This window comes from Hemibagrus wyckioides, linkage group LG14 (assembly GCF_019097595.1).
Source record: "Hemibagrus wyckioides isolate EC202008001 linkage group LG14, SWU_Hwy_1.0, whole genome shotgun sequence".
Lineage (NCBI taxonomy): Eukaryota > Metazoa > Chordata > Actinopteri > Siluriformes > Bagridae > Hemibagrus > Hemibagrus wyckioides.
In genome coordinates this window covers 10,303,600-10,328,775 of record NC_080723.1, presented here as the reverse complement: position 1 = coordinate 10,328,775, position 25,176 = coordinate 10,303,600, and positions in this window count along the sequence as shown.

Here is a 25,176-nt window from a genome sequence, read left to right as displayed (position 1 = left end):
GACAAACGTATGTGAACATCTGACCATCACATGGTTATGATTTATTCTACTGTGTGTGTGTGTGTGTGTTTGTGTGTGTGTGATTATACATCAGTACAAGAATATGTACTGATATATAAGCACCTTAATACTCTCTGTCTGTCTCTCTGTCTATATCTCTCTGGCTGTCTCCCTCTGTCTGTCTCTCTTTCTGTCTGTCCCTCTCTCTCTGTCTTTCTGTCTCTCTCTCTGCCTTCCTCTCTGTCTCTTTGTCTATCTCGCTCTCTGTCTTGTCTCTCTTTGTCTGTCTCTCTCTGTCTATCTCTCTCTGTCTTGTTTCTAAATCATTCTGTCTTTCTCTGCCTATCTATCTCTCTCTCTGTCTCTGTCTCTGTCTCTCTCTCTCTCTCTCTCTCTCTCTCTCACTCTCTCTCTCTCTCTCTCTCTCTCTCTCATCTGTGCAGTCATGGGCTGCTAGCACTTGGTGCAGCACTGAATTAATTACCTCAAACGTCCAGTCATTAATATGTCAGAAAATCATACGGATTGCTTAACATTCAAGGTAATGCCTTGCCTTCACTCACAGAGCTGAGAGGCAAACTGAGTTGAAGGACAATGAGCATCCATGTCAATATCTGCTGAATAAAAGCCACAGCCGACAACCTGCATAAATATTTGGCCTCCATTGATTAGCCTCTAAAATGACCCAACATTTTATCATTTCTTTAGATTGAAAATGTTGATAAACTAATAAGCTGCCGGTGAACATCTGTTGTACTATTGGTAACCTCTGACCTCTCAGAGCTGTTTTATACTGCAGGTGGAGCATGAGGACAAATCATTTGTCTGCAGGTCTGGGACACCAGGAAAATGTTAAATAGTGATATGGAAAGAGGAACAGCGTTAGATGACGTTCCCACGTATGACGAAAAAATACTATGAAGCCTCCTGTAGCTGTTTCTACTATTTAAGATGAAGGAGCAGATGTCTGTGCTCTTTTTCATGGATCACGTCATCTCGACTGTCTCCACTCCTGTTGGTAGTCGCTCCATCGAAGTGGCTCTGTATTTGCATAAAGTTAAACTTTGTTGCTTCACTGGACACGCCCACATCTAGAGCCAAGAATTGCTGTTGCTCATGTCACCAGAAATTGGATGGATGGATGTTTGGTGACTTTTATATGTTTTCTATGAATTAATCACCTTAAAACATTTAACAGAATCAGACATTTAATGCCTTAACCATGGGAAATAAATAATTTAAATAAAATAACTACTGTGTAAACACTTCTTGGGGTAGAAAGTCTTCTCACTTACCAGATCCTTCTCAGTAATGATAAATCAGCATGGCCTCTCACACAGTGAACAGTCTCCGTTTGCTTTCCTTTTTCTACTCTTTCATGAGTTTAGAGAGTTATTAACTTTAGAGCAGTTAATATACAGACACGGTAGTTGGTTAAATCTATAACATTGACGATACTAATCCCCAGTTTGAGAAGCTAATCCTAAACATTAGAGATATCCTTAACGTTGCTAAGCTACTCGCTGTTGTCTGCTGTTGTTGCTGGGCTGCAATTTCAGTCCAATGTGTTGCATGAATATTTAAAGTTCACTACAGTAGAACAGAACCAATAGACACTCGGGCCTGGAAGTGTAAAAGTGCACTTAATGTAGGTTTTTATGAGCTTAAACAAAAGGCGTCCGCGTTGTTTTACACTTTGCACGTCGGTCATCCGGAGGTAAAAATGACGTTATTACAACTCACAAATGACCACTTACAAGGCAGTGTGAACGCAGCGTACGCTGTAACCTGCATTAACAAGCTTTTATAATAGACCAAGCTAGCTCAGTGTGAAATGTTTCCATGGCCAGTGAAATTCTGGCTCTTCTAATAGACATAAATGGACTTCTGGTCAGTGGACTGAGTGGAGTTTTTCCTCCGAGAATTACTGTGTGTCTATAAGCATGAAATATGGTGCTTACAGAAATGTGCACTCTCACATTTCTGCAAGCAGCGAATATAAATAATAAATTGCTGTAGCTCCTTTCTGAGGAGGAGGAGGAGGAGGCACAACGTTTGGCAGCTGCAGTTTCTCATACGCAGTAGATCTCTGAATCAGCTCAACTTCTCGCCAGGAATAACTGATATTTGCAACCTCTCACTCTGTTGTGAAATATCACCTGACTCACTTCTGTTCTTGTGCTCTGTTATTTCTCTCTCTGCCGTTTCTCTCCCAGCTAGACGCAGCAGCCTTCCAGATGGCACGCTTTGCCTTGACAAATATTTACTCATTGCCATCCTCTTTTGTTTATTTCAGATTTGTTCATTTAGCTAAACTGGTCTAACACGGTAGAGGGAAAATATACAAGTGAAGACCTTTACTAATATTACTGGCTCTTTGGACGCTGCCATATCGGGAAACTGGCGTCTAGCTGTCATGCACTTTACACATTTCCGTTCCTCTGATCTCTTTCCTTTAACGATTTATCCCGGATTTTCTGTCACATGTGGGCGAAGACGTTCAACAGCAGGGAGGGGTGAAGACGGCGGTCGGAGGAAATCAATTAATGTGGTCTTGTCATTGGAATCCTTGAAAAGCCTCACGGATTAAACTAAAGAAACAGGTCATTTTTAGAAGCACCAGGAGTTTAAGTGAAATGGATTCGAGTCCCTAGTGAGGAGGCTCTTTGACAGATCACCTTTTGATCACCTTTTCTCCACTTCCGCCCAACAGAAACACAATTGAGAAGGTTGTATTTACTTACAGGGAAAAGCACCAGCAGAGATGCTTGTGCAATCATTTGTTTTTGTCTCTTGTCTTGTCTTCTCTTCTCTTGTCTTCTGACAGATGACTGACCCGAGGCAAAAACGCAGGGATGCTGAGCGTCGTTCGTCCTGCCGCACCCTGCTGACAGACTGGGAGGGATCTTGGTGATCCGAGCTTGACTAGCTCAGCGGAAACAGCAGACCGTGTGCACTTGCTGTGAAACTGCTCACTCTATCGAACAACTGAACTCAGTTTGATGCCTTAATAAAAACAGTCACCCGACTCCAAACACGGGTAAACCAGACACGGCTATAGTGTCCTGGATTACAGCAACTGATATGTTTGTTATTGGAAGTATAATGGGGAACCATATCAGGCAGAAAGATAGCTCTAAGGTGCAGAGACGGAGAACAGAGTAAGAAGAGAAGAATGTGACTTTGAGAAGGCTGTGTATATCTATAGCAGAGCAGCAGATGTGAATCCTCTGGCTCTATATTTTATACGAGGCATGTTAGCCGTGCATCGGTGGCTGTGTGCAGTCATGCGACACATCCGCAGAAGGAACTTCATTACTATAAAAAAAAATTTCCCTGGTGATAATTCTTTTATGAAGAGAGAAACCTGATCTTATTATTTTTTATACGCAGAGCGCCAAAGAACATAAACACCGAATAGTCAGCCTGCAGATCTCACCGTGCAGCCTGGAAAGGGAACCCGGCATTCACCCCAGTGCGCTAATAGAAAAAAAATCCTGCACTACTCAATTTCTTCATTCCACTATCTAATGCTAATGGACAAGGAGATAAAGTCATGAAGCACTGAAATGATATATTTCTCATGTTATTAGCAGAGAGCTGAAATTAGAATGAAAGTAAAACCAGTGCTGAGCACTTTAATGCTGTAATCTGAAAGTATTAGTTTTAATCATGATAATGTTTAATGGATACACATAAGCAAAAATGTCATCTTATATGATCTCCCATGCACAGAATATGTAATTAAACTCATTTACAGGAACTAAATGTGTTTCTGAAGGTTACACAGTACTGAGGTCTGTGTACTGGCCTCTCACTCTGTTTCCGGTGTCTCCCACTGCACTGCTTCCCGATTCTTTCTCCCAGACACCAAACATGGAGTTTCTTGTGTCCACGTTGATGATTGAGTGTCTTTGTCATGTCCACTCCACAGTGGTGGTTAATATGAAGCTCATATGAAAGTAGACACTCAGGTATTTGTAGTGTCTACTACAAAGTAGTAGTAGTATTTCATACGTATTTCATACGTGTTTCTGTTTTTCCTTAGCCGACTAGGGGTGATATATTCATAGAAAAGTCCCTAAAAAACAAAAACTGTTATTTTTTTTTCCTCACAGATGTTTGTATCTTCAAAGTAAATGCTGATATCAAACCCATTTCTGCTCTCTGAGATGCTCCAAGTGCTTGTTCATCTAAAAAGCAGCTCAGATTAGATTTTCAACCACTAAAATTCTGTGTAAGGTTATTCAAGAGAGGGAAAAATCCTGACACATTTTATATCAGACTCACAGCTAGAACATCATTCAATTGTTTATTCTAATTGAAAACGTCCCATGAATCCATTTTTTACTGGTAAAAGTAGTAATGTACTGGTAAAAAGGTCTAAGCTTGAAACTCCTCCTCTGTGGAGACCTAATAAGTTAAGGGGTGGATAGTAGGCCTAGGACGGACACACACACACACTAAATCCTTCTAAATCCTTTACACACAAATCGTTTCATCATTCATACATTGCTCAAGTGGCAAATAAAGATTTCAGTGACTTACATTGTCGTTACTGAAACTGATAATACATTAGATTTTCATGAAGCATCTCAGATATTTCTAATTGAGACGTCTGATTACATGCCAAAAAAAATCCCCCTTACAGTCCGCATCTCCCGTGACAAGAGCTTGTTTAATGTGACAACGTTTTGATCTGCTGCAGATCTTCTATAATCTCAGCCAGACACTGAAATCCATAAAGAGAAATCGGACTTGGGTGGCAGGACTGAAGGGATATTATTTAATCAGGAATTGAAGGGATATTTTATTCAGCTGGATATCTTCAGCTGTCTAAAAACAGTCTGAAGGTTTTGTACCAAAATAGATTTTTTTGGACATATCCACGATTCCCTTTATCTTCACTAGAGCTCCAGTTCCAGCAGAAGAGAAGCAGCTGCATGCAGTAGCTTGATGCCGCCACCACTTGATTCAATTCGCTTTTATATGTATTGCCCTTTTAACAATGGACATTGTCTCAAAGCAGCTTTGCACAACATAAGTAATATAGTACAAAAAGTCTAAGACTGATATTAGACAAAAAGTTCAAGATTAATATTAGACTTATATTTAAATGTGTCCGTATTTATCCCTAGTGAGCAAACCTGAGGTGACTGTGGCAAGGAAAAACTCCCTTAAACTCCCTTTACTCTGTAATGTGTTTATGGTGTTTTCTGGATGATAAACTTCTTGTTTTTGCACCAAACATTTTTAGAATGATGCCAAAAATGTTCTAACAAGGGCACAAGACATTTTTTCACATTACTGCTTTGGCACATGTATGATAATTACTTTTTTACATGAGTGTAAATGAGACTGGTTCAGTCACATGGTCCGTTATAACAGCTTATGAAAGCTTAATGTCAGTGTTACTGTATTGGGCGTAATGCTATATGTTGGGATAAAAATAATTTGATATTTTAAAAGAATAAAAAAGTTGAGATCCCCCGACTTATAGATATATGTGTATAACGTATAAATACATATTATTTATTCTAGATCATTTGGATCAGTGATACAGATCTGAATTCAAACCAACCAAACAGAAAATCCAGTTGAGACAGTTATTTGTGTCACGGTGCACAAAGATTTATGTTGTATCTATAACTATAAAAAGCTCCTTTGACACTTTTCTGTCTCTGCAGTTTCTTTGAGGCAATTTATGCAAGCCATGTTCCTTTTCTTGCTGACTCAAGCCATCCTGCTTTAGCAAAGCAAGCATGAGTCTGGCGTGTGGAGAGCATCATGCTGTAAAGCTCACCTAGCTGCAGCAGACGTGGAGCGGAACTCATCTCCAGCCGATTCGGACACTCCTGGGATGTGTGAAGGGCTTTGTTTCTGACCTTGAACAGAGTCGAGTTATATTATACAGTACTGACTATTCCCATGCTCCCATTGGCTTATAGATTTGCTTTCATTCTATTGAAAAAAGGTTCTTGTAAATTATACTGAAAATGTGCTGTATTGGTTTAGAGAAGGTGTCTCTGGGTCAGACTGAACTGTACTCTATAAGTGCACGGGGGACAGGTCTTGTTGCATTTAAGTGATGCATTTAATAACATATGCTCCTTTTTTTAACCTTTCTAGAACTTTGGTATCGCTTGTCACTGTTTACTCACTGTGGTACAGACTTCCCTTGTGTGCTTCAGTGAAGCAAAAATAATATTAAAAACAACAAACTAAACTACATTTGAACACTTTTTCCCCTGACACTCCTACACTACACTACACTACACTGTTTCTCTACTATTCCTCAATTTGCTTGATGGCTGAACATCTAATGATACAGTGATAATAGCAGGGATGGTTGAGCATTCAGTAATAGAAAAGAAGCTGATCTTGAGGCATAAAGAGAGGCAAGTTAAAAGGTCTACACGGTCAGCCGGGTTGCTGACTGAGTGCATCGTAAATGAACATTTCCTTATGCCTTTCGCTCTGACGAGATGTCTTCTTCTCTCTTCATAGCGAATTCTCTTTTTTCTATTTTTTTCCCCCTCTCATCCCATGTCCTACTCTTACATTTCCATCTTCTCTATAGCTCTTTGATTGCCGCATTGGCATTTGCTCCTGAAACACACCCTGTACTTGATTCCTTGTGACATTAAGCCTGGCGCATCAAGTAACACCAAGAATTTCTCTCTTTTTTTTTTCAGAGCAGTACGCTAAATCTGTTCTTCTCCATCAACTAATTGCAGCAGTGCTTGATGAGTATTTCTTGTGTTGTGTGTCTTAAGCTGACTTTATGTTGGATCCTGGGGTGGTTTCCTATTTTCCCGATGCTCCTGTGTGCCTTATTTATTTCCGTCTGCTCAGCCATGTTGATATTTTTCTCCGACTTTATTTATATTTTTTTTCTCCTTCTTTAAAAAAATAGTTTTTTTTTTATTCTAATCATTTCAGTCCTGTCCAGATACGTTTGTGATTTTCTATGCAGATGCTAGAAAAAAAGACGCTTGACTTTTGTAGTATACGTATCAGTGACCCTCCACCAGATATTAAACACTTCCTGAATTGTGAGATGAAAAATGCTTCTCATATGATTCCTACTAAATTGTTCGGATTGTTGTTGGCACTTTGATTCGCCCCAAACTGTAATAAGAGCCATGTGTCTATAAACCTTATAAACTCTCTCTTCACTGTAAAGACAAGTAAAAAATGGATAACATACATTTTCTACACTGTAGTATTGATCAAATTATTTTAGATTTTCCATGATTACATGATGGTTATATATGATTTAATCGTTCTTGTTCCCTTGTTATGTTTTTGTCTGTTTTTTTTGTCCTCTCATTATTTTGTCATGCCCTTATTTCATCTAAAAGGTCTTCTAATACACTTATCCTGATAAACTAATCCCAAACAAATACGTCTTTATTCAGCTTGACTAGTGGAATCTGTATTTATCCAGCTGAATTTCTAAAAGGAATCATTTAAAACTGTTTTATACACAAAAAGCAAAATAAGTGAATATTCGCTGCATCACTACTTTAACATCACTACTTTTTTTTTCTTCAAACTATTATGGTTACACTTGCAGAAATGTGGAGTTTTGTTTTGAACTTACATGAATAATTTTACATTAGCACTATGACTAAGCTGTAGAGGGTAGAAATGAAAGAAGTGCTCAAGATAATGAGCTTAAGACGCAGTCAGAGATCAATAAAATGAAACCAATATCCCTCCTGGCTCCTTTTTTGACTCTCAGGCTTAAATACCAACATGGCCTTCAGTGTCCTCTAACCAATACGAAATTAAAGCTTTAAATGATTACACTAACAATGGCAACATGCTCTTTAATTACCGGCCCTGAGCGCATCACTAACATGCTTATCCAGGGCTGCAGTGACCTCCTTTAAGCCTAAGTCAGTTACTGAGAGGCATGTTTCCTCTCCACCATCATTAGCGTGTTTTGCGTTGACCTCTATGAGCGAAATTTCACCGTAATTATCCTTTTTAATTGTGATGCTTGTTGATGTGGCGTCTAATCTGCACTGTTTAATCCTCAGACTTGCTGCTTTATTTCCCTGATGAAAACATGGCGAGTTTAGTGGCAGCTTGTTCTCCTGCCCACATCAGAGAGACTTTGGGGATTTTGTAAGCAACAGCCTTTCATCATTAAAGATGGCAAACACTGCTGTTTTTTTTTTTCTTTCTTTTTTCGATTGCCTTTTAGACAGGGACAGCGCTGAGGATTGAGGAGGAAGCGCATTTCCCTCCCTGTTTCTAACTCTCTGTCTTTCTGCTGAAATAAATGATGAGCAAGCCAGTGGGCTGCTTTGGTGCATGTGTAATTATCTCGCTCCTTTCTAAGTTCTTAATTAAAAAGTAGAGTGATATGCTGTCCGCAGTCGCAGGCATTGGTCATCATTAAAGCAGCTCTCGGACAAGCAGATGATATGCATGATATGAAACTTAGCCTTACCTTAATGAAAGGCAAGGGTGATTAAAGGATTCTGCATGCTGTAGTTACTTTTAGCCTGGTACCTAAGAGGTGTTAAGAGGTCCTGGTGATTAGAGAGGAGTGAAGATCTCCAATAAACCTGCCGTGTGTCTCCAAGGGTATGGAAAGAAACACATGCACACATTCGGAGCCACAAGCATGGCCGTAAGGGTCAGTGCAAATCATCTTTAACCCTTTCGACTCTAGCAGTGTGTTCACCAGGTCATTATATTTCTTTGTTTTGTCATTTGGATTTTTTTGTTAATTGGATTTTTCACAACAATGACTCAGGGTGTGTTACTTACCAAATGTCCTATTGAGACCATTATCCCATCTCCAGTGGTTGGTGGTTCGAGTCCTACCTCTGCTCTGTAGAGTTGCACATTCTCTTTGTACTTCAAGGTTTCCCTCCTGGTTCTACAGATTCCTCCCCAAATCCACATGCCTTGTAGGCTGATTGGCATCTCTAAATTATCTGTAGTGTGTGTGTGTGTGTGTCTGTGTGTGATTGTGTCCTTTGGTGGTTTGGAACCCAGTTCATGGTGTGCCTGAGTTGTCATGCATAGACTCCAGGTTCCTTACTGTGTAGGATAAATAGATGGATGGATGGATGCAAGCAATAGCTGGACTTTGGATCAGCTTATTTTCTCACCCAATTATTTATCAATGCTAGAGACAATAAGGTTTTATTTTCATGACCAGAGGAAAGTAAGTAATTAAATGCTTGAATGAGTCAGTAGCCACTTCTGTTACAACCCTGTTGGTAAAACCAGAAACTGAAGGGCAAGGTTAAATGAAGTCCGTGTGGAGATAAATACAGACAGTGCATCAGAGCTATTCTTATATCATCCCAGACCTTCCTTGAACGTGTCCTTGCTCAGTGATAATTAATGTTTTATTATAATATTTAGAATATTTTAACTTTTAATAAAACTATTGCAAGGTTGAATTCACAAATCTGATCAGGTGTTATTTTTATATAACTGCATGAATTGGACATTAGTTCTGGCTGTAACGCAAAGGTTTTTATTTAAGCCCTCATTCTAATACGTTTCTGTTTCTATAGTAACAAGTCATACATAAGGACTTGCATGGCGGACGCTCCACATAAGCTAAGACTAATAATAAACATGATGCTTAACAAAGAAAAACCTATTAATATGAGGCATTTGCTTCTATGTTCTTGTTCAAGGACCCAGAAGTGGCAGTTTGGTGGTCCTGGGATTCAGACTCACAACCTTCTCCTATCAGTAGTCCAACATCTCAACCACTGTGCTACCACATCCCTCATTATTTAACATTTATGGAGTTTCAGGTGTCAGAGCTTCAGCAGGTCAGGGGAGGATTTTTCTCAGCACAGGAACAAGCGAAAGAGATAGAGAGAGAGAGAGAGAGAGAGAGAGAGATAGATCCTGGTCACAACTCCAACTGACTGTATATGACTGTAGAAAGGACATTATTCATAATCACACTCTCTGGTGTTTATAATAATTTATAATCACACTCTCCGGTGTTTATAATGATTTATAAACACACTCTCCAGTGTCACCGAAATGAAGATGAAGTTCATTTTGAGCCTGCTTTCTCTCAATGTTTCTTCCTCATATCATCTCAGGGAGTTTTTCCTCACCTCAGTCACCTCAGGCTTTTCATAAGGGATAAATATAAATAGATTTAAATATAAGTCTAATATTAATCTTGAACTTTTTGTCTAATATTAATCTTGGACTTTCTTTTCTATATTTCTTATGTTCTATAAAGCTGCTTTGAGACAATGTCCATTGTTAAAAGTGCTATACAAATAAAATTGAATTGAATTGAATTTAAACTTGGATTATAATTCTGTGTCATGTAAACTCCGGGAATTGACCACTGAAGCCACAATATATGAAGACTCACTTCACCTATGCACTTCCTGAAGTGTCTTGTATCTGCAGCACCAAACATTGTTCTGCTCTAGTGTTCATGATTATGATTATGATTCTGGTTTATGTTTATTTTTTCTTCTCTATTTGTCTCACCTCGCCTGACTTCTGCCTCACGTTTCGGCCTCCTAACTTCCTGCCTTTACATTACATCCCTGGAGCTGGATTTCAAACAGCACAAATAAAACTGATGGACTAATTAATATGCATCATGTTCATTAAAACTATTTATAGCAGCTAATAAATGTTGGCTTACTCATTAAGTACCAATGACTCATTACAGATTCATGCAAAAAAAAAAGGCAGCTCCTGGATTTTCCTCCTGCTGCTTACATGGAAAATTGTCTTAAGGCTGAAGTGTCAGTCACATGTGTGGGTAAACCCCAGAGTCAATATGCTCAGCACCTCCGAGAGCAGGAATGAGTTTATAATACACACAGGCGCAGATCATTAATGAGGTCCAGATTCCAGAGGCTGAGTAACGGCAAACAACTTAAACAGATAAATGGTGTTGTGCAGCACTGAATCTAAAATGGCAGAACTGAAGCAGAGCTGAAAGTATTCTGAAAATAAAAATCTGCATTTTGTTCATGTGTAAATGTAAATATAGAGGAAGATCAGTTTAACAGTCTACATGGTATACTAATGATGATGATAGTGGTAATGATGATGGTGGTGGTGGTGATGGTGGTTGTGGTGGTGGTGATAGTGGTGGTGGTGGTGGTCGTGAAAAATGGCAATGCAGTGCTGTTTCTTCAGTGCTTGGGGTGACGATATTTAGGATTAGGATTTTTATTGCATGGCTTTTCATTTTACTGTGAATTACCTAAATATCAACATCACCTACACCACCTGCACCAACTAAATAACGACACCATCAATTCCACCAACACAACCTGCAGCAAATAAATAACACCACCAACACAACCTGCAGCAAATAAATAACACCACCAACACCAACAACACAACCTGCAGCAAATAAATAACACCACCAACACCAACAACACAACCTGCAGCAAATAAATAACACCACCAATACAACCTTAACCAACTAAAAACCCTCCGCCAACACCAGGAATACAACCTCCACCAACTAAATAACAACACAACCAACACAACCTGCACCAATTAAGTAACAACATCGACAACACCACCAACACAACCTCCACCAACTAAATAACAACACAACAAACACAACCTGTCCTCCACCAACTAAATAACAACACAACCAACAGAACCTGTCCTCCACCAACTAAATAACACAACCAACACAACCTCCACCAATTAAATAATGACACCACCAACACAACCTGCATCAATTAAATAACAACATCGACAACACAACCAACACAACCTGTCCTCCACCAACTAAATGACAACACAACCAACACAACCTCCACCAACTAAATAACAACACCAGCAATGCAACCTGTACCAATGGCATCACAACCTGCACCAACTAAAAACCCACACCAACAAATGGCAACTGGACCAAATAAATAAAATCAACACAACCAACACAACATCCACAACTAAATAACCACACAACCTGTACCAAATAAATAACACCACCAACACAACCTGTACCAAATAAATAACACCACAATGACCACCAATGACAACTATATAACACCACCACCAACATCGAGAAGAAGAAGAAGAAGAAGAAGAAGAAGCTGTTATTATGTAAAACTCCATTAGACAGTAAAGTCTGATGTTACAGATACAGATCCTTTTTTGTTCTATATAATAAGCCATGATATTCTAGCTCCATATTACACTTTTCCTTTATTATAATTATCTCGAAGATGAATGTGACCTTGTTAAGTAACACACTGATGTTTGATAAACAGATCACAGAATAAGAACATGTATATGAGTCTCACTAGACTGACAGCAGTGTTGTGGTTAAGATTGATTAGAAGGTTAGAGTTTGTGTATTGGTCAGTGTAATTAAGCTTGATGGAAAGGTCTGAGCTTCAGTTTTAGGACAGTGCTGGACAGAGTGATTCAGAGGCAGAGAAGGCCAAGGCTCATGGGTCAGTGGGAAGGTTTCAATTACTGCACTGTCCAAATAAGACCTACAGGGTGTACACACACTCATAATCTCTCATAAACACACACACACACACACACAACCTCATCCATCAAAAGCCAGTTTCAATACACTGCATACTTAATAATAATTTTTGCTTCTAAACTTTTTTTTTTTTTTTTATCATTGATTTGCATGAAAAGTCTAGTGACCAAGCTTCTAAAATAAAAAAAATAAATAAAAAAAGTTGGCAAACTATTTGCATGAATTACTCCAGACAGTTGACAAACAGCTCTGGTCCCTGTAAATGGCGAGTTTTATTCCGGCCAAATCTCCACATATCAGTATTTATTCTTAAAAACAAACAAATAAACAATAAATAAATGTGTAAATATTAACATGCGTATTTCTGTTTGCATTCACACGTGTGCTGAAATTTCGCACGCAGCCTGTAAATTTCCATACTATAGAAAGAGCTGTGGACAAATAGCTTTCTCTGTGTGGAAGGAGGCAATAACACGGCCCTGTTATTGATGAAGGTCGTTTAATATCCTGTACGTTTCAGCTAGCTTTCATTCAAGATAAACTGATATCACTGACACTTGAAATGTAGGCGAAATAGAATTTTAGGGATTAAATAGGGAATGTGCAAACCTGAGAACATCCGCACATGCTGATTTTCTAGAAGGTTCTGTGGAGGATCAAAAACGAGCAAATTGTAAGAAACTGAGAATTACATTGTGGTGTCCATGAGATGAAATGAATTTTGCACTTGTAGTGTGATTTAGTAAATCTGAAATTAGCTTCAAGAGCATTCATTCATTCATTCATTTATTCACTGATGCATCTCCAGTAACTTTCAGTGTGGATTTGAAGTCTTGCCTTGGAATACGCTTTATCCTTGAGACAGGAATCTGATGCTGATCTATTGCAGGGCACCACTCACACTCACACTCACAATCACACACAATTTAGTCTAGCCAATACACCTGCAGCATGTTTTCTTGAAGGTAGAAGGAAACTGGAGCCAAAATAAATACAGGTTTTAAAGCCTGTGTAGCAGGATGGACATGGTTTAGTAGATCAGGAGGAGGGATTTTACAAAGAGTGGGTGGGATAAGGGTTAACTGTTATATAACCATGTTTTCTCTCTCTCTCTCTCTCTCTCTCTCTCTCAGTGCAGTGAGCAGTGAGTTTGTTTATGTGTACAGCAGACTGAACTCAAATCCCTGCTTTGCAACCACAGTCGACTTGAGTGAATGCAACTGTGATTTTTTTCTTTAATACTGCAGCCATTTAAAGAGAATAAAAAGCTACTTTTTGTTGAATTTTCTAAAAAAAGATAAAATAAAATGAAATAAAACAACCATGAAAAAAGTAACTGCAGATAAATTGGTTTTATACACAATATATTGATTGTACTTCTGAATCCAACAGCATTCAAAGGGGATCTTTACATGAAATGAGATATATGAAATCAGATACAGGACTTCAGGACTGCAAAACTGAGATTTAATTTATGTCCATTTCAGGTCTTTGAAGAAGTCTGGTGAGCTGTGGCTAGATCTATCTATCTATCTATCTATCTATCTATCTATCTATCTATCTATCTATCTATCTATCTATCTATCTATCTATCTATCTATCTATCTATCTATCTATCTATTATATTTTTTTTATAATTTTGTTTTATAATTTTGTTTTGTTTTTTTATAATTTTGTTTTTATAATTTTTTATAATTTTATAATTTTAGTCAATTACATTTTACAACTGTCCCTATTATAAACAAAATAAAAATAGTCAGAAATATTTAAAAGTAAAATGATTAAATAAATTAGCTGTACAAGGACAAATAAATAGACAAAATACAGAGAAAAATATCATATGAATACAACGATGATATGAATGATATGAGTATAGTATTGTTGTTTCCGATTAAAGTGCAAAATGTGTGCAGATTGTGTGAATTTTTTCAAAGTGTGTTGTGCAAAAGGTCCAGTTGAGGTAGTGGGTGTTATGTGTTATGAGACAAATCCAGAAAAGTTAAAGCTCTAGATGTACCCCTGGTTGAGAGCACAAACAGCCTGCAGGAAGAAGCTCCTCCTGATTCTCTATGGGATTACACACCTACATCATCTTCAGCGCTATATTTATGTCTGTAGTAAAAAAAAACCTAACACTCTAAAGGAGAACATATTCATGTAGGGCAAAAACAAAATGCTATTTTATGTCTCTAGTGTTTAAACTGTCCATTATTTTAAAGTACTTTCTAGTTGAAATGAAATGAAGCTCAGTCCCATCCGCCTGCTCCTGAGGACATCTCCTGTGTGACTGCTGTCTTAATCACCTCATGCAAATCGTGTAATTAACACGGTGCAGCCTTCTACAGATTACATCTTAAACACATTAATTGAAAGGTTCTGCAGAAGCATGTATCTGTAGTGGTTTATAGTCTGCTGACATGGTAAACAAACAGTGACTCAGTGTGACTCACGTCAGTAAACGCCAGAACGTCTCATGTTCTCTACTGTACAGGAATAATATTTAACCGAAACATTATTTATTAAAATATATATTTATTCTGAAAATATGAAGTTATTTATTCTGGATCTTCGCTAAAACTCTTGCACAGATCTCAGACACTTGGTTCTGCTTATCTGGAAGTAGCACACATGCACACAGGGATTCAAAGATTCTGAGCAGGATGTAAGACACAAAATCAGGATTTTAAACCTCAGACGTAGCTACAGACTTAAACAGACTTAAAGATGTCTCAAAAAGAGAATGCATTTTATTCTGAAATGTTTATATCAAGGCCAATTTTTTAAAATTTTATTTTAATGCATAAGGATTATAATCAACAATTGAACTGAGCTATAAAGCTATCAGATGAATGCTTGGCCAGCTTATCCTTCAAAACATATGCACAATTCTATTTATTTATTTTTTTATATATTTTTTAAAGGAGAGCATGTTTTATTAACAAAAACATTGGCATGAATGAATTAATTAATTCAGCAAATCAAAATTCCATACACTTTAATCTCTTGAAACAAACAAACAAACAAACAAAAAACTGCACACTGTCAGCTGTTGCATCTGCAGTCTGTATTTTCTATACCTATTTTTTTTAATGGTTTAAAGGCAGTAGATTGTTATGGTCTAGACGCTATAAAAAAATACGATCTCTGACCTATCTCTACTCACGAAAAATCGGGCAATGTTGGAAGCATTAACTCCACACGTGGGATCTGAATAATTTGAATAAAACTTTTGAATAGAATTTTCTCTGGCCTGGTCAAGAGATGCTTCTGACCTGTGTGTGATCACTTCTAGGTTCTTTGTCTGTTTTTGGAGAAGAATGAATCTGTGTGTGTGTGTGTGTTTTGTGTATTTTTGAGATAGGATGCCCCAGAAAAAAACAAACCTTCGAATAAAAGTAAATGGAAAAATAAAAGGAAGCACAAAGCTCCATATAAAAGTCTCCAGTCTCCTGAGCCCTTCTTCCTAACATAAACACCGGGATCTTCTGCAGTTTACATTTTATTCTTTATGTTAAGTGTAAACCTTTTATATCACACTGGTGTTATTTAATACGCTTTACTTGCCTTCATTGCCTTCATTGCTGCTACTTTTGAGCAATGTAAATGGAAAATGTTGGGTTTTTGAAAATTATTTTTATTATTTTTATTATTATTATTACATTCCAATAAAAAAACATGATTCAAGATTCAAGATATTTATTTGTCATGTACACAATTATATACAGTTTACAACTTGTAGTGAAATGAAAATCTGGCCACCTCTAGTATAAATCACATCTAGTAAAAAATAAACTAAATTTAAGAACTAAAGAAGTTAAAAAATAAAGCATGAATAGAAAAAAATAAGAAAGAAAAAGATCAATATGTTGACATAGCATGATGTGTAATTATGTTACATACAGCAACAGGACAGAATGTGCAAATATCACAGAATGGAAAAAAAAAACCCATCTGAAATCATCATTTCTACCTGAAGCGTGTCACCTTAATTCAACCATGTCTACATATCTGTGAAGGAACTCGTCTGTTTATGAGATCATTAATACATTTCCACATCCTCGTTCTACATAAACCTTGCACATTAATCACAGTAGAAGACCCTGTTTATTATTTGAGAAATAATACAAGTCTTGTACATGGGTGAACTTCTCGTTTAGCCTAGAAACATCTTGGTAATTAGCTGAAAAGTGCTAATCAGATGTTAAATGAAGCAGGATGCTAAATTCGACAGGGTGTTGCCCAACAGGGCTGGAGTCTATCATCAATTCTTAAATATTTAGCCTTGGGAACACTATTGTGCTGCATTTTCACCTTCGACTTCTGCAATCGATCCAAATAATTCCTCAGCTCTGTTGTGAGTCTATTCCATCCTGATTATATGAAGTAGTTTCCTATGCACCACTGATTACATAACAAATGTCTTAGCTCTTGTGTCCATGTTGAGCATTGAACGTCTTTGTCATGTCGCTCCACAGTGGTGGTTAATATGAAAGCAGACACTTAGGACCTTGTAGTGTTTCATAAGTATTTCTTAGCTTACTAGGGGTGATATATTCATAGAAAAGTTCCAAAAAACAAAAATATTTGTATCTTCAAAGTGAACGCTGATATCAAACCCATTTCTGCTCTCTGAGATGCTCCAAGTGCTGCTTCATCTAAAAAGCAGCTTAAATTTGATCAACCACTAAAATGCTGTGTAAGGTTATCCATCAGAGGGAAAAACACATGTCTAAAACACACTGAAGCCAACAGAGTCCTGACTTAATTTATATCAGACTCACAGCCAGAACATCATTCTGATTGAGAACGTCCCACAAGTTCATTTCCATTCCTCCTGTATGCTGGAACGCTGGTGTACTGGTAAACACGGTTAATGAGAGTTGGCGCTTGGTCTTTTTGTTACACTATAGGAAAGATAGACTCTATAGTTCACTCTCCAGTCAGATTTTTTAAAAGCTCATAGTGGCAACGATTAGGAAGAGTAATAATTAGTATTGAATGAAGAAAGCTGCCATAATTAAAATTTCAGTGAATTATGGTTAGGGAATTTAGCTGAGTTACAGAACGTAAGGACTAAATCGAGATTTTCACAGCCTATAATTAGTGAACAAATATGCAAATCAGGCTCGGTGGTGGGATCTCTCACCTTCTCGTTTCCTCTATCTTTCACCTGCTGCAGACACTTCCTACCATCTGCCTACAAATCGAGTAAATATGAGGCAAAAATAAGCGGAGGCAAAGACTTATAAGAGAGAGCCAGCTCAGCCTGCTCGCACTGGGAAGCAGTGCTGCTCTTTAATATTCTGCTGCAGACCGTATCAGAATGTCTCAGTGAAAGGGCATTAATTATTAAACCCTTGTGCTCTGAAAGCCACACTGAGGTCAGATATTAACCTTTCTTACCTTTGGTTGAGATCTTCTGCATATTTGTTTGGTTGAAATAGTCGCAGGACCTTTTTTCTTTGCCATATCAAAACAACTTTCATATAATCTCCATTGCATTTTTTTGCCCTTTAGGTTGTGAGTTTAAATCCCAGGTCCACCAAAGTGCCACTACTGGGCCCTTGAGCAAGGCCTTTAACCCTCAGTTGCTCAGTTGTATAAAATAAGATAAATATATAAGTTGCTGTGGATAAGGATGTCTGTCAAAATGCCAGACATTTAATGGAAATATTGAAAATATACTCCGCTATTTCCTTGAGGTCCTTCAATTTCATCGACAGTAATGTAGAGATTAAGGGAAAATTTGTATGTTAACAGAAATAAGAAGTGAAAGCACTTTTTCTTGAGTGCACATGCTCACACAGACATTTGGTAAGTGATGAGCTGCTTGTATTACACGGGCTCATTGTATTCTTCAGCTGACAGCACACACTGCGGGCTGGAAAATCTAGCAGATCGTACACACATCCACAGAAAATGCTCTCTAGAGAGAGAGAGAGAAAGAGAGAGAGAGGGAGAGAGAGAATATGGCTTTAGGATTACCATAGCATGGAGCAGAGCTATTTATATAATGTTTCAAATGTAGGTCTGCAGATACCCACTCTCGTAGCCTCTCGTAGCTCATGACTTACCCATGCTTGGGAGACAGAGCGTACTCCTTGTCATGATCGGAGGACTCTTTCTCCTGACAGCAAAAACATACCATGAGTTCAGTCTCTGCAAATGGTTTCAGACTTTTGAGTGATCAAAGTGCTTAGACGGGGCTTCTCTGCTGTCACTAGGAGCAGTCCTCAAAGTGAGCACACAGACTGACACGGGAGCTGGACGTCTCTCTTTACAGTGTGTGTGTCAATGGAGCACAGCACCCAGAGGATGGGCCTTTGTTTTGCTGCCTGTCTCTGCTGCCTGATTAATAATAGATATGAAAGACTCATGAACTCGAGCAAGGCTCATCTGTCCAAAGTGATCTCAGAAAGCACACACACACGAGCCAACGTCGGCACAACGTGCCCAAATTTTGTCTCACATGCAGCTCGTTGTGCTAATTGGCAGGATGTCCATGCAATGTTCTTTTCCATCAGTGTTATTGCATGTTTTTTTTTTCTTTCTAGCTTTAGACAAGTTTAAATATTTATTCAGTTGTTGACTGAAGTCAGTCATTAACGCCTTAACCCACCCTGAAAAGTTGATGAATTACTTGAGGACAGAATTTCAGCTTCAATCTCCTTAGCACATCATGAATGGAAGGAAATTGCATAAATCTTTCTCCATGTGTTGCTTTGCTTTTTTAATCACAAATCAAACTCTAGGATCAAAATGATCAAAGGATATCAGGAAAGTGGTGTGCAAAGTCAAGTATGGGGTTGAGTGGTTAAAATTTTGGGTTACTAAGCAGAAGGCTGTGAGTTCAAAGCCCAGTGCTGGCTGTTGTACTGTGTGCCATTTGGATAAAAGCTTCAGCCAGATGTTTATTCAGAAACTGTGGACCTTGCGCACACATCTGTACATGTGCTATCTGGGATTTACTCCCTCCAAACTAATCACACATTATCTCCATCTGACCAGAGAATGTATGTGTGTGTATGTATAGTTATACCTCATTAGCTTTCAAGATGGTCTTGAGCTCAGATTCAGCCGTGTAACCCATATGTTATAAATGCTTTATTACCTGTGCTGCATGATTACCTCTAAACATGTTGAACAGTATGAGGAATCAGATGAATGAGAGATGAACTGCAGGATGGTTTAATATAGTGGGCATGAAGCTGCACTCCCTCGTTCGTCCACACTGGAGTTACTCACTACAGCTGCATGTGTTGATAAGCAACACAGCCTCAGGGACACAAACATGGTGGAGACCTGCCAAAAAAACGTGTGACTCTGCTGGCCAGAGCATTGCAAATTTTAATGATTAAGGCGGCTCAAGGCAGTAAGTGAGTAAAAGGACAATGAGGTTTTGCAAAGGAGACAAAACAGAGCATATGATATGACAAGAGATGCATTAAGAGGCTTCCCCCCTAGAGTCCGTCCTTAATCTGTGCAAAATAATGAACACTATCTTAACCAGACTATTGTCGGTTGGATCATGGTTTGGGCTTAATAAATAAATAAATGTATATATGCGCCGATCAGCCATAACATTATGATCACCGACAAGTGAAGTGAATAACACTGATAATCTCCTCATCATGGCACCTGTTAGTGGGTGGGATATATTAGGCAGTAAGTGAACATTTTGTCCTCAAAGTTGATGTGTTAGAAGCAGGAAAAATGGGCAAGTGTAAGGATTTGAGCGAGTTTGACGAAGGGCCAAATTGTGATGGCTAGACGACTGGATCAGAGCATCTCCAAAACTGCAGCTCTTGTGGGGTGTTCCCAGTCTGCAGTGGTCAGTATCTATCAAAAGTGGTCCAAGGAAGGAACAGCAGTGAACCGCCGACAGGGTCATGGGTGGACGAGTTGGAGGGAGCAAAGGCTAAGCCTCATAATCCAATCCAACAGACAAGCTCCTGTTGCTCAAATTGCTGAAGAAGTTAGAGTCAGAGTTCTGATAAAAAGGTGTCAGAATACACAATGCCTCACAGTTTGTTGTGTATAAGGCTGCATAGCGTAGACCAGTCAGGGTGCCCATGCTGACCCCGAAAGCGGCAACAATGCCACATGGGCATCATAACTGGACCACGGAGCAATGGAAGAAGGTGGACTGGTCTGATGAATCACGTTTTCTGTGCACTGCTTACCTGGGGAACACATGGCACCAGGATGCATTATGGGAAGAAGGCAAGTTGGCGGAGGCAGTGTCATGCTTTGGGTAATGTTCTGCTGGGAATCCTTGGGTCCTGCCATCCATGTGGATGTTACTTTGACATGTACCACCTACCTAAGCATTGCTGCAGACCATGTACACCTTTTCATGGAAACAGTATTCCCTGATGGCTTTGGCCTCTTTCAGCAGGATAATATGCCATGACACAAAGAAAAAATGTTTCAGGAATAGTTTGATGAGGACAATAATGAGTTTGAGGTGTTGACTTGGCCTCCAAATTCCCCATATCTCAATCCAATCGAGCATCTGTGAGACAAGTCCGATCCATGGAGGCCCCACCATGCAATTTACAGGACTTAAAGAATCTGCTGCTAACATCTTGGTGCCAGATACTTGGTGACTGCTGACCAGCACACAGTCAGGGATCCTGTGGATCCTCGTCGGGTCAGGGCTATTTTGGCAGCAAAAAGGGGACCAACACAATATTAGGCATAATGTTATGGCTGATTGGTGTATATAAAAGAATGAGACAGCTATTGTAAATGTTTCCTAATTTTATCTTATTGCACCACTTTATCTTTGTGTCTGACATTGAATAGAAAAAAATTCAGTTATCTTTGAAGTAGTTAAACTCACAGCTTCATTATTAGTAGAGATGAGGCACAGATGCAGGTAATTTACACACACACACACACACAATCTCTCTCCCTAGCTATTTATTATAATTAATTCAAATAAATATAATCTTATTTCACTTTATCTCGGTGTATAATTTAGAGCAGGAAGAATTATAGATCTCACGTCCTAGATATGAAGTAGCTACAGAAAATTAACAGTTATTTCTTATTCTTCCAGTGAAAGTTTTGCAATTTCTTAGCCTGTGGAGGCAAACCACCAGATGTGGAAATGTGGAGTGGTTGTCTTTGCCTCCAAGTTGTGCATTTAAAACAAACAAAATTTGTTAAATTTTGTGAAAAGTGAAATATTTTATATTATAAGATTACAGTAAACTAAATATAATGTATTAATTGTATGTCTAGACACATATAATAATAGCAAAAAACACTATTGGCAGATTATTTATTTATTTATTTATTTAACAAACAAATGCTTAAAATTAGCAAAATAATCTGCCAATATTTTGCCAATTGAAATGATTGAAATAAATAAATAAAATGATTTAAAAAATGTGAAGAAATAGGATAAATAATTATATATTTTATAATTATATCTTATAACAGGAAATGTTCAATAAACCTGACACTATTCTAGATTCACTTGCCAAGATGTTTGTTTTTAGTAACAAATCAAGACAATTTCGACTTTTATTATATTATCTTATTATTTATATTATTTATTATCTTGGTATCATGAAAACTCTTCAAGATAATAAAACAAGTCGTTGCCTTGAATTCTTACAGCTAGACATTACTGTAGCTCCTTAGGAATTGAAAAAGTGACACAGAAAAACCCCACACAAATCAGATCTTACCCAGGGAGTGATCTTTCACAGACATCTGTCTCCACTCCTAGTCATATATAACATGTTATTGCCTGAGCACGGATCTGAGAACTGCTCCTCCCTCCTTCTCATCCCAGGCAGACGGGAGAGAGGAGATATGATAACAGATTGTAAAACTGGACAACTGCTGGGCTAAAGGATGATTGAATTGAATGTAATCTCTCCTGGTTGGCATGAAGCAGGGACTGCAGGCTAGAAAAATGGAGTCTGCAACCCCCTGAATGAACCGGACAGACCCCGGGCTGAATGACCCTGCAGAATACTGCACTGCGGGTCTTAACATACTGTGGAGAGGGCATCATTTCTGTCCAGAGTGCTGAGATCAGCTCTATTGGTGCAAACGGTAACGGCATGGTTTGACTTGGCAAGCCGTCGGAAAGATGGCTATGTAATTGAGGTGTCTGTCAGGGGGGCAAGGACGACGAAAAAAGCTGAGGAGAGGGGAAAAAAAAATTCCCAGCTGCCCAAAATGACCAAATATCTATCAGCCTTCTGTGCCAGTTCAACATGAAAGGAACAAATATAGCAAACACGTACTTCTGTTGCAATCAGAGATAATGTCCACATCCAGCAAATTGGTCCGAACAGCTGAAAGTACCTGATGAAGAGGAGAGGCATTTGGAGGGTTTGATTGCTGATTAAAAGTGGGAGAGGGATAAGAGGGCTCGATGCAGCCATGTGGCACCCTGCAGTAATTAGCAGCTGTGCCACTGAGCTCAGGTGGACAGGAGAAGTGCCAAAGCCTCAGCTCTTCTGACTGCCTAGCATTTTTTTTTTTTTTTTTTAAGAACTTGGCAACCACTTTAGCTCAGCTGCACCATGGGGTTATCACAGCACTACTGCTTTAGCCGCAGAAAGTACAGTGGAGTGGAGAGAGTCACTGCTGCACATACATGCCTCATGGCTAGGGATGTGCCAGTCACTTCTCAACAACTTTTAAACACAAATTTAGCTCTTGCTTTGAGACATGAATAATCTGAATGAGTTCTTCAGCTGTACTACACCTCACAGATTCAGATATTATTAGCATGCCTTTTTTTTTTTTTAGTATCCTGATAAATATATTGTAAAAAAAAAAAAAACCCAGAACCCAGAAATTACTCACTGTCTCTTCCCAGGGTGGTGAAAACTTAAAAACTTCAACTATATTGGACTAAGGCTAAATTATGTTCATTTCTAATTATATAATGCAAAAAAAAAAGAAAGGAAAAAAGAACAAAAGCAGATAGAAATTCTTGCTATATAAGGAATTACTGAATGTCTAAACTGTAGAGTTTGTGATTATACTGTAAAATATTTCAGAATTTCGAAGTGAAAGTTCACCTGCTGCCTAAAAACGTACGTAAAGTCGATCCGAAGATAAGAATTGTTTTAACTCACGAGTAGTCAAGACGATGAATTGCTATAAATTTCATCATCATAATGAACTTTCTGTTTAACTATTCTCATGATGAATCCAAAATGGTGCTGGACTACATGTTACACATCAGCATCAGCCCACATGTGCTTTGCTTCTTTTTAATACGTGATAAGCACAAAAAATTAAATTCTCTGGAAGTTTGGCATACGAATTCAATTCGTTCTGGAGGCGAGTTCTTAAGGTGAAAATTTGTATTGTGAAACAAATTTTCCCATAAGAAATAATGTAAATGCAGGTAATCCGTTCCAGCCACTCAAAAATATGACCCATATTACCAATACGAAGTGTACGTAAACTGAATGGCTGCATACAAAGAAACCAAGCATTCCATGTCAAGGGTCCTCACAGGAAGTCATGCCACCAAGCTTGTGCTAAAAATAGAACAAGACCACCCATGCCACCAATCTGTCATCAAAAAAACGCACAAAAAATCACATAGCTTCACCTGGCTTTCCACTGATATATGGATATACGGATATATGCGCAACTTAGCCTGTGTTTGAGTTCAGTTCGTTCTCATGCCAAAAATGCTTCATGTGCTGATGCATATTTCTTGCAAAATTTCAATTCTTAAGGTGGAAATTCTTAATGGCGGACATTCATATGCCAAAGTTCCACTGTAAATAAAAATACCTGTTTTTCTGCACCTGATTTCCAGCTTCAGTTGTTATTGCTGTTGTTATGTTTATGTGACATCATGTGTTTTTTGGCTAGAATTCTCCGTGCTCAATTAAATTCTTTATTTTCATGGTGCTTGGTTACGTGTCTGCACTATACTTCTCGACAACAGTTATATTCTCTCTCTGTATAAAATTCATAGTTTAAAACAATCCATGTTAAAAAATAGATCAATTTGCATCCAGCAAGGAATAATAATAAAAAAAAACATACCAAAAATACCAAATATGATTTTATCATTTAAGATTATTTCAATTCTCATGTAATCCCCATTATCTAATCTCCTCCTGTGTGTTATGTTTGCAGTGTTTTATTCTGTGTGCTTTGAATCCTTGATAAAACTTCAAGGACACGGGATAAAAATTCTCCTCATAAACTGCTCATTGAAGTTTTATACACACCATGTGTTTGTGCATGCTGCTCATACATCGCATCTTAAAGGCTCTGTGTTGTATTAACGCCATCCTTCCTCTTTTCTTCTCTTAGCAAAGGTGTACAGCGATGGCAGTTAGACCCTGATCTTAATTCCTTGGTGGTCTGTCAGCCTGCGTTATGCTGCATGAGAAAAAACAAAGCGATGCTGTAAAGGAACAAACGGATGATTAAACTACAATTTGTTGTTCTGCATTTCACAAAATAAATGATGTGTTAGTCCTGTACAACTCCCAGTGCTCCCAGTGATTAGGTGTGCAGCAAATCACCAGTTTTGGACTGCAGATATCTTCCTGCATTATAAATTACTGTGCTGTCTTTTCTGGTGGTATTAAGACACATTTCTGAAGAGCAGATTCACTGACTAATGGTGTAATACAATTTTTACTATTAATTTTATGTTCGCTTGTCATTTGTAAATGGTAGAC